Source organism: Caretta caretta, chromosome 10 (assembly GCF_965140235.1).
Source record: "Caretta caretta isolate rCarCar2 chromosome 10, rCarCar1.hap1, whole genome shotgun sequence".
Classification (NCBI taxonomy): domain Eukaryota; kingdom Metazoa; phylum Chordata; order Testudines; family Cheloniidae; genus Caretta; species Caretta caretta.
In genome coordinates this window covers 70640215-70649677 of record NC_134215.1, presented here as the reverse complement: position 1 = coordinate 70649677, position 9463 = coordinate 70640215, and positions in this window count along the sequence as shown.

The following is a 9463-nucleotide window of genomic DNA, read 5'->3' as shown; positions in this document are numbered from 1 at the left end:
AAGTGACCACAAAGGGGGCTTGAATGGAAACTCAAGGACCAAATTCTGCTCTGATTTACAACGGTGCAAACCATGAGTAACTCCACCAAAAAACAATTAGAGACTCTCACTTATCCCAGATTATCTGTATACCCCATATTGGGGTCCCTGTGCAGCCAGCTCCCCGGCATGTTTTAGGTTCTGAGGACTTCTGCAGTAGGAAAGGAAAAAACAAGAGGGGATTTTAAATGCATAATTGACTATGGAAAAAGCTAGTGAAGCTAAGCAAAATAGCAACTGCAGTTCAGGTAATAAAAAAAAAACTGTAACAGAACTAATCCGCTGTGACGCACAGAGAAGGCTGTCTCCATAAACCTGTGCTAACAACTCCTACTCAAGCTCTTGGCATGTGTATACCTGCACTGATTATGGTTTTTGTTTCTCTGTGTGCAAGTTCACTTTTGTTTCAATGGACATGGGCATCGTATTATGGTCCGATCACTCCCCGCTAACAATTACTTGGCAGGATAAAGCAAGGCCAGCGATTCCAAAAGAATAAAAAATTAAGAATTACCTACAGCAGTATCCCATGGGCTCACAGAATATAATAAACAAGATTAGAAATGGCTACAAAACCAAATGACCTTCCAGGGCCCTCCTAGGAAGTTATTGTGGGACTGTCATTAGGGGGGAATTAATTAGCTTAGCGGCAGGGACTGGGGGGAAATGTTTGTAATAGACGGCTGCAGATTTAGGGAAGAGGTTTAATAACTAGGAGAAATTCATAAAAGGAGAGGAACATAAAAATTAAATTACAGTTTGAAGCCAATTTAAACCTTTTAATTTCTGAAAAGACAGAACAAGCCCTCAGGTGGTGAAGAGGGGAAAGCAGCGAGACTTAGACTTGCTCAGCCGACAAGCTTAGGGCAAAGAAGGAGGAATGAATGGCTGCAGCAATGAGACTGCAAAGGGAGGTGTGCATCATCTCCCAAAAGATATTGGTTCTTATTCCCCCCCACCCCGGGGTACTCCCACTACTGACATCAATGGAGTGCCCCTGGCATCACGCTGGGGTAAGAGAGAGGAGAATCAGGCCCAGACAATGCAAGCCACCTTCTTTAAACAAAGAAATAAGAAGGGTCTGGATTTCTGCTCCCAGCTTCCACACCGTGGGTGGGCAGGACACTGAATTATGAAGGAGCGAGGGGAGTGGAATTCCAGCTTGTATGCTTTGCTGATTTCCGCTCCCTCTCTGCCAGGAGGGGGGATGGGCTAGCAAAAAGGCTTTTGAGTTTCCCATGTTACGTGAGTGCGTGCAGGGCCATGATGGCCAGTCAGAGGAGGTGAATTGTCTCACAACAGAGCTGGTTCTCCTTGGGCCTGGGTCAGCTTTCCAGGTCCACTCTCTACAGAGAACTAAAGCTGAAATGAGTGGGATGTCTGACCATGCCCAGCCAGCACTAGAGATGATCAGGTGACATGCACTCGTAAGTACCGTGATCTATGGATAATTTTACTGCTACGACAAAGGTCACAGCTGGGATCTCCATGGACACTAACTGCTCTGAGCACTGCCACAGGCAATAACTTTCCCGGTATATGTCTGGGCTGTTATCAATTTAAGCCCATTGGAATGTCACATTCAATAACAACATTAGACACTCACATCCGCTCCCATCTTCAGAGAGCTTCACTGCATTCCTGGCTGGGCAGAGAAAGGGTACCAGTCCCAGAGGACAGATGGGAAAACTCAGGCACAGAGGGGGGAGTGACTTACCCAAGATCATGCGGTCAATCGACGGTGCAGCTGGCCAGAGAACCCAGGAGTGTGACTCCACGTTCCCTGCTCTGACCAGCTTGCTCCTGCCTGGAGACAGAAATGGATCAAAGGAGTCCTAACTTCAGTGATCTCTCTGGCCTTCTTGACAACCTGGGCATGAGAGCCTGCCTGCTGATTGCCAGGCTTCCAGCATGTGCAATAGGCATATCAGATATTCACTTCATTCATTGGAGGTGGGCATGAGGGACAGACTCACTGTACATGACCTGTCACAGGTCAGGGCAATTGCACCTGTATTTCCTTCTCGTGGTCCAGCAAGGGCACCCACTCCAGGCTCCTCAGCCATCACCTCTCTTGGGTGGAGACATGCTGCTCTCTCCCTCCTCACGGGGGTATTTCCAGGTTGCATTGTTCCCCAACTATACTGTGATATCCCCACAACACCTCAAAGATGGCACCAAGTGTGATTGCCATGGTTAAGCTGCTGCACAGCTCTTTCTAAGCAAGCACGTTTATTCTTAAGGTGAAAGCAGTGCAGAGAAAACAGATTAAAACAATGAAAGAACCCACCACAAGTGCTAATAAGCTTACCAGAGATCACCCCAACTCCAGCCAGGCTCTGGCTGGTGAACAGTTCTGCAAGTCCCACACAGGGGTTCTTCTATGGTCACAAGTTCCTAACAGCTCTCACTCAGAACAGGCACCCAGTCTTACAGGGCTTCAATAGGCCAAAATCCTTTCAGCCCCTTCCTAAGGTTTACCACCACCCCCGGATCACAGGTCCTGTCCATTTGCTGGGTCAGAAAGGAGGCCCTAAATCAGTTTAAACTCAGCTTATTTATCTAAAAGTCCTTCCTTTGTCTGCTAGTCTCTAGAGAAGCCAGTCTGACCAACTATATGCAAGTCTCTCAAGCCGGGGTGGGGGAGGGAGGGTTCCTCTTGGGAAGTGTTACACCCTGAGTGAATTTGCCTAATAACGCCCCCCTGGTTTTAGTACCTGGAGGAGCCATGGTTATCCTCTCACATGGAACAACATACAATCCCTGGCTCACAATGCTACATACATTTAATTCAATAAGGTTTGTCCAGGACATTGTAGGAAATTGCCAGCTCTGTCGCAGTATGTAAAGGGAGCACTCCCGTAGCCTCTCAGGGACTGACATGGCTCGGCGAGATGTAGAATGGGTGCTCTGGGCCTGGCTGGGCTCACTCGCCCAGCCCCTGGGGGGTGGACATTGAGTGGGTGAGGTGTGGATTGGCTGCTGTGCTCACTGGCCCCGTCCCTTATGGAAGACTAGTGATTTTGTTGTTCTATAGCTCATCTCATGACAACAAGTCACAGTCTGCCTTATGGTGCATGGCCTCCTCATCAACACTGTGCCCCGCACTTGCTGAACTGTTGAACACTGCCTGCGCCCCTCCAGCTCCCCACTGTTGTGCTCTTTTTGGGGTACGGCAAGGTGAATGGAGTGCATTAGGGGTGTGATTCATGGATACCCTGGGGCAGCCAGATGCCTCCTCTCTGTTTCTGATCACCTCAGTTGTTGCTTTTGTGAGCATCTCAAGGGAAAGCAATGAGAGGGTGGGTCTGAAACCCATATTTACATCTGCCAGAGCAAGCAGCATCCAGCAACCCACCACTGTCACCCCAGGGAACCTGCACTCCTTCCAGGAGTCCGATCAAGGCTAGTTAGTACCTGGTCATCAGCACAGGCCAGAGGGAGAGAACCTGGAGCTCTGGGCATCAGTGATTCTGAGCAGACCTTCAGACAATGTCTCACAGTGGGGTCTGTGTATGTGCGTCCTTGAGGGTTTGTGTGTGTACGTGTGAGAGAGAGCTTCCCAGCATTGTGTGTGAGAGATCAGGCAGCTTCCCAGGATTGTGCACATCTCCAGCTCTGTATATCTGCACACTCTGCATCTCCCCAGGCTTGCGTGTGGATCTTTGTGCACTTGCTCACTCATCCTCTCTCCTGTCTGCTGCTCCCCATCCTGTTCTCACTCCATTCCTGCCTTTCACTGATGCTCTGCTTTTCATTCACCTCCTGCTCTATTTCCCCATGTGATTTGATTGGTTAAGTGCAGGGGGCTGAAGGAAATGCCATTCACACTTTCGCCCTGCAGCAAGCCTTAAAGAAGCTGTTCTTCTCCAGAACTCAAACCACAAAAAAGTTCACTTGAGTTCTACTATCAACGCTCAGACTCACAATGTTCAAGTGGCTTCAGAATCCCCTGTGATGCACTTCAAGTGTCTCCAACGAGAAGCAAATGAACGTAACCATATCCCTACTTTTATCAAAGGCAGAACCTGTGGTTTTGCAGTTACTGTAGTTTTTGGAACCACAGCAACAAAATACTCCTTGGCAGTAATTTTAAGGGCAGCTCTCTCTCTCTCTCTCTCACACACACACACACGCTTCAGGACTTCCATGTGTGTCAGAGATACAAGGTACTGTACGGTTTCAGAGTGACAGCCGTGTTAGTCTGTATTCGCAAAAAGAAAAGGAATACTTGTGGCACCTTAGAGACTAACCAATTTATTTGAGCATAAGCTTTCGTGAGCTACAGCTCACTTCATCAGATGCATACTGTGGAAAGTGTAGAAGATCTTTTTATATACACACAAAGCATGAAAAAATACCTCCTCCCACCCCACTCTCCTGCTGGTAATAGCTTATCTAAAGTGATCACTCTCCTTACAATGTGTATGATAATCAAGTTGGGCCATTTCCAGCACAAATCCAGGGTTTAACAAGAACGTACTGTACGGTGACATAAATGGATCATGTACATTTGCTATAGCTAGGCAGGGTAGTTGAAATCACAAACATTGCAGTAATGGCATGAATATCCACAGCTGCAATGACATGCAGAGGGAGGCAGAAAAGCAACCCGAGTTCGTCAGTGCTCTGTCACCGGTCAGCACAGCCAGTATGCTGGTAAGTTGGTGCCCTCTGCTCACTAACTATTGGAGGACTCAGCATCTCTTGGCTTTCCAGGTGCCTGGTTCCACACCCTTGTACATTGTTTTCATTTTAAACGTCCATTTTTTGTCTTTTTTTCCATTTTCAAAAGCACGTGTCAGGGCCACGGGGCCAGGCATTGCCTGGGCAGCCAAGCTGTGGAGCAGGACATAGGCATGCCACCGCCTCCTGAATAACACCACCACCTTGGAATTGGCTACAGTGATCCACATCCCCTCAGAGAGGATTGTATTAGTATATTTTAAAGCCACAATGGACCTTTAGATCATCTAGTCTGATCCCCTGCACCAATTAGGCCATAAATCCTCACCAGTGACCCCTGCATCAAGCCCATCACTTCTGGTTGAGCTTTTTGAAAGCCATCCAGTCTTTAAAGGCTTTAAGCAATAGAGAATCTACCATCCTCTAGGTGAGACAAAGTCTTTATGACTAAGAAATAGGGAAAAGAAAGGCGCCCCACTCCCTCCACCACGCTGCTCCCAGGACAAGAGAGGCAGACAGGTTCATCTGCCAACATGCTAAGCAATAGCAAATTGGCCTTGCTGAAAGATCTGGGGCCAGGTGGCTTCTGACCCAGCTCACTGAATTGCAGCACTTCTGTGTATGTACAGACTCATAGACTCTAAGACCAGAAGGGACCATCGTGAGCATCTAGTCTGACTTCCTGCACATTGCAGGCCACAGAACCTCACCCACCCACTCCTGTAATAGGCCCATAATCTCTGGCTGTGTTACTGAAGTCCTCAAATCTTGATCAAGTTACAGGGTTCCACCATTTACTCTAGTTCAAATCAGCAACACACCTGTACTCCATGCCACACAGGAAGGTGAAAAATCACCCAAGGTCTCTACCAATCTGACGGGGTAAAAATTCCTTCCTGACCCCAAATCTGGTGATCAGTTAGACCCTGAGCATGTGGGCAAGAGTCACCAGGCAGATACCTGGGAAAGAATTTTCTGTAGTAACTCAGAGCCCTCCCCATCTAGTGTCCCGTCTCCAGCAGTTGGAGAGATTTGCTAATAGCAGTCATGGATGGGCCATATGCCATTGTCGGCAATCTCACTGTACCACCCCTTCCATAAACTTATCAAGATCAGTCTTAAAACAGGTACAGGGCTGCTGGATTACTTTTTATAGCAGGGGTGCTGAGAGTCACTGAATCAAACTGTAAACCCTGGATATAATGGAAACCACATGAAGCCTCTAGCACCTATGAACAGGTTAGGGTTTTTGCTCCCACTACTGCCCCGGGAAGGCTGTTCCAGAACTGCACTCCTCTAATGGTTCACCTAATTTCAAGTCTAAATTTATTATCGCTAGTTTATAGCCATTTGTTCTTGTGCCAACATTGGCCTTAATTCTGCTCACTCCCTGGTGTTTATCCCTCTGGTATATTTATAGAGAACAAGCTGTATCTCCCTGCAGCTTTTGTTTTGTTAGGCTAAACATGTCACAGATACTTCCCCAGCCACAGCTCAATGCTGATCACAGTGTGTGTGTGTGTGGTGGTGGTGGGGTATTACTACTCTGTTTATTACTGGTAGCACCCCTAATGTACCCTACACTTTCCCAACAGTGCATGATCCTTGCCCCAAGGAGCTCACAGTCTGAGTCACAGGCAAAATGCTGCCCTTTACTGTAATAGGATGGGTCTGCCCCTTTGTTTCTTTGGGAGGAATGGAGGGAAAGACCAAGGTGAGAGGGAGAATATGGGAGGAGTGGGGGAAGAGTTAACAGAGAGCAGTGAAAACCGAGGGGTGCAAGGAAACCGAAGCTAGCCCGGGGGGGCTGGGGGCAGACAAGAGGGCATGGAGGAAGGAGAGGAAAAGAGATGTTGCTTTCCAGAGAAGAATGGAGAGGAGACAGAAAAGGAGCGTTAGCTGGGAAGGAGAGACCAAGCAGGGGATGGAAGGAGTAGAGAAGGGGATAAAGAAGTGGGAGTATGCCAGGTGGGATCAAGGAAACACACAAACACTCTGGGGTCCGTGGCGGAACTGATTGGCATCTTTTATCTAAACCTTTTTCCCAACCAAAAAATGGTTGTGGTGTTTGTTTGCCTGCAATGGACATTTTCACTGAAAGCTTTTTTGTGGTCAAATTTTTTTGGTTTTTCAATGAAAACCCCCAATTATTTTTGGTACCCTTCCCCCCACCTTTCCAGCTGGGAAAAAAGGAAAGAAACAGGCGTGTGGGTGGAGAGGGAGGGGACCCGATTGATTTTTGTTTTCATTTAGTCAGAAAAACTCCACAAAGTATTTTGGCACACAACACCCTTTTTTCTCGTTTCGTTCAGAATGTTTCATGGAAAGAACGGAGCAATTTCCAGCCAGCTGCACTGAATGCAGGTCCCTTTCCTGGGACTGTCCTGGCCATCACCCTTGTTCTTTACACTTGTGGGAAGAGGTGGCTATTTGGAGTCCTTGTTCTACCAGCCCTGCCAGCTCCTCTGGATTCTATAGTTAAATAACTGGCAACCCCAGCCCCCACCAAAAATAGCCCCAAATTCACCAGTGTGTGTACACAGCCCTGCCCAACCCCTCCCCTGGGCCTGTCTGCCTCACACCAAGACCTGGCATCCCACAGCAAACAATTCCATTTCAATAGCTGTTCCTTTCTGAGAGCCCCCAGCAGGCATCTGTCCCTATTAGAAATCTTATTTGCACCAGAGGAGAGTGCAAATTACGGTCTCTCTCTGACATGGATTGTAATGCAGGGAGAGGCTGAGAGCAGAAGCTGCCATTGTTAATAAGGGGTGAGCGGGCGGGGAGGTAGGGAGCCCTGAGTGGCAAATAAAGGAATACAGTAACTGTCTGATGTAGCTAAGGCAGGAGTTGTGGCCTTTAGAGCACTCCGAAGCAGCGTCTGAGAGCCCCAACAGTGCAGGAACAACATAAGCAATGCAACAGGCTGTCGCATGATGCTGGGCTCTCTCCCTTTTGTCTTGATTCATAAGGCAGCGATCGAGTGGGAGATGCTGCTGTTTGACAGATACTGTAGATGGACAGATACTGCAGTGCGGCTAGAAGAAACAGATACTGCAGCAGAGGAAGACGCAGCCTCAGCGGGTTCAGGGTGGTTAGCTGAAAGTGTGTGGAGGAGCCGTTCAGGGTTCTTCAGTTGAAGGGTTACCAGCAATTCCCACTCAGGATTTCCTATCTGACCTTTGCAAGCACCTGTGCTGTCTCTCTTCATCTCCCTCATACCGGCTACACGAGAATTGTGTCGACACTAATGCGAACTCACCATACATGGCCAGGGCCCTTTGCCTTGTGAATGGAAGACAGGGAGTGAGGAGGGGGAATAACACACAATGCGAGCGAATTTCCAATTAATCAGAAACAGGCAGAGCTGTTAATGAAAGTCCTCCTGGTGGCCTGACAGCATGTTGAGAGCTGGCCAGACCCTGGTATTTGGGGTCTGAGTGAAGCACCGAGTCCTTTTCTAAATCCACACACTTCCTGTTAAAGGGTCACTCCTGCCCTTTTGGGCATGGCTAAGATTTTGGGGTGCTGCAAAGCATGCAAAGAGGGCTTGTGGCTGTGACAGCTCCCACTCAGGGTTCCTTTTCAGCTGGCAGACCTGCTATCTTCAGAACAGAAGTATCCCAGGGCTGGCCTCAGATGCACATGAAGCGAGCCTGCCTTCAGCACTGGGGAGTCTGTTAACTCACGAAGCTGGCTCTGCTTTCAGGCCATCAGTTAGCAAAGGTCTGCGTATGTCCAAAGGTGTGTTAGCTAAAGGCCTTTGGGGCTGTGGGGCATTTTATTATTTCTTACCTGAACCACTGCCTGTCCACAGGGGAAGATGGAACATAGCTCTTCTGATGCAGCCCAGTCCTGACCTGCAGCACCCCTTGCTACTCCCATCTCCACCACACATACACGCTCCCTCTCCTCCACCACTGCCCCTCAACCCTAGCCCACAGTTTCCCTACTATTTCAATCCTGACAAACCAGTTCAGCAATATTGTGGGCTCAGTTCAACAGCCTGTCAAATCCCCTCATGTGCGCTCATTAATCTACATTTAGTGGCATAAGACAGTCAGGTGAGTACAGGAGAAAACATCTGTGCCTAGTTGAAGGAGTTCTAAATTACCTGTGTACCGTGTCTAATGCAACAGTGAGTTCTGGGTGGCCTCCTGAGGTGCAAACTGATGAGCATCTGGCACCCCCACCCTAGTGGCTAGCAGCCAAAGGCTAATATGATTAGTGTGACCCATTCTCTGTGCTTGGTGGGCGGTTTCATTATAGTCCTTTGATGCCTAAAGTCCTTCCCTGTGGTGAAAGTTCAGTTCTTTGTTACCACTGGGGTAAATCCATCTCAGCCACCATAAAGTGGGAGTAAAAAGCAGAATCCCTGCAAAGACAAGAACTTGCTTGTGACTCTTGAGCCGACCTTTCCTGGGGACAAAAACGAGCCAGCAGAGGAAGGAACAGATGAAGGAGAGGAGTTCTATGAAGCGCCCTCTCCTGGGCATGAGAGATCACTGCATAAGTACATAAAAGGAAATCAGAAAAGCTGGATGTGAAATGGAACCACTGCTGCTCTAATGACCCTGGGGTATCCGTGAAATCCACCCACATGGTGACAAGGAGACAAGAAAGCACTCACAGTCTCAGTGACCCATAGATGTTTCTGTCCCTGTAACACTTGGTGACACTCGTTATAGCTTGTCATACCAGTAAAAGACCATTGTCTTGAATTGTATTACAAAATAAA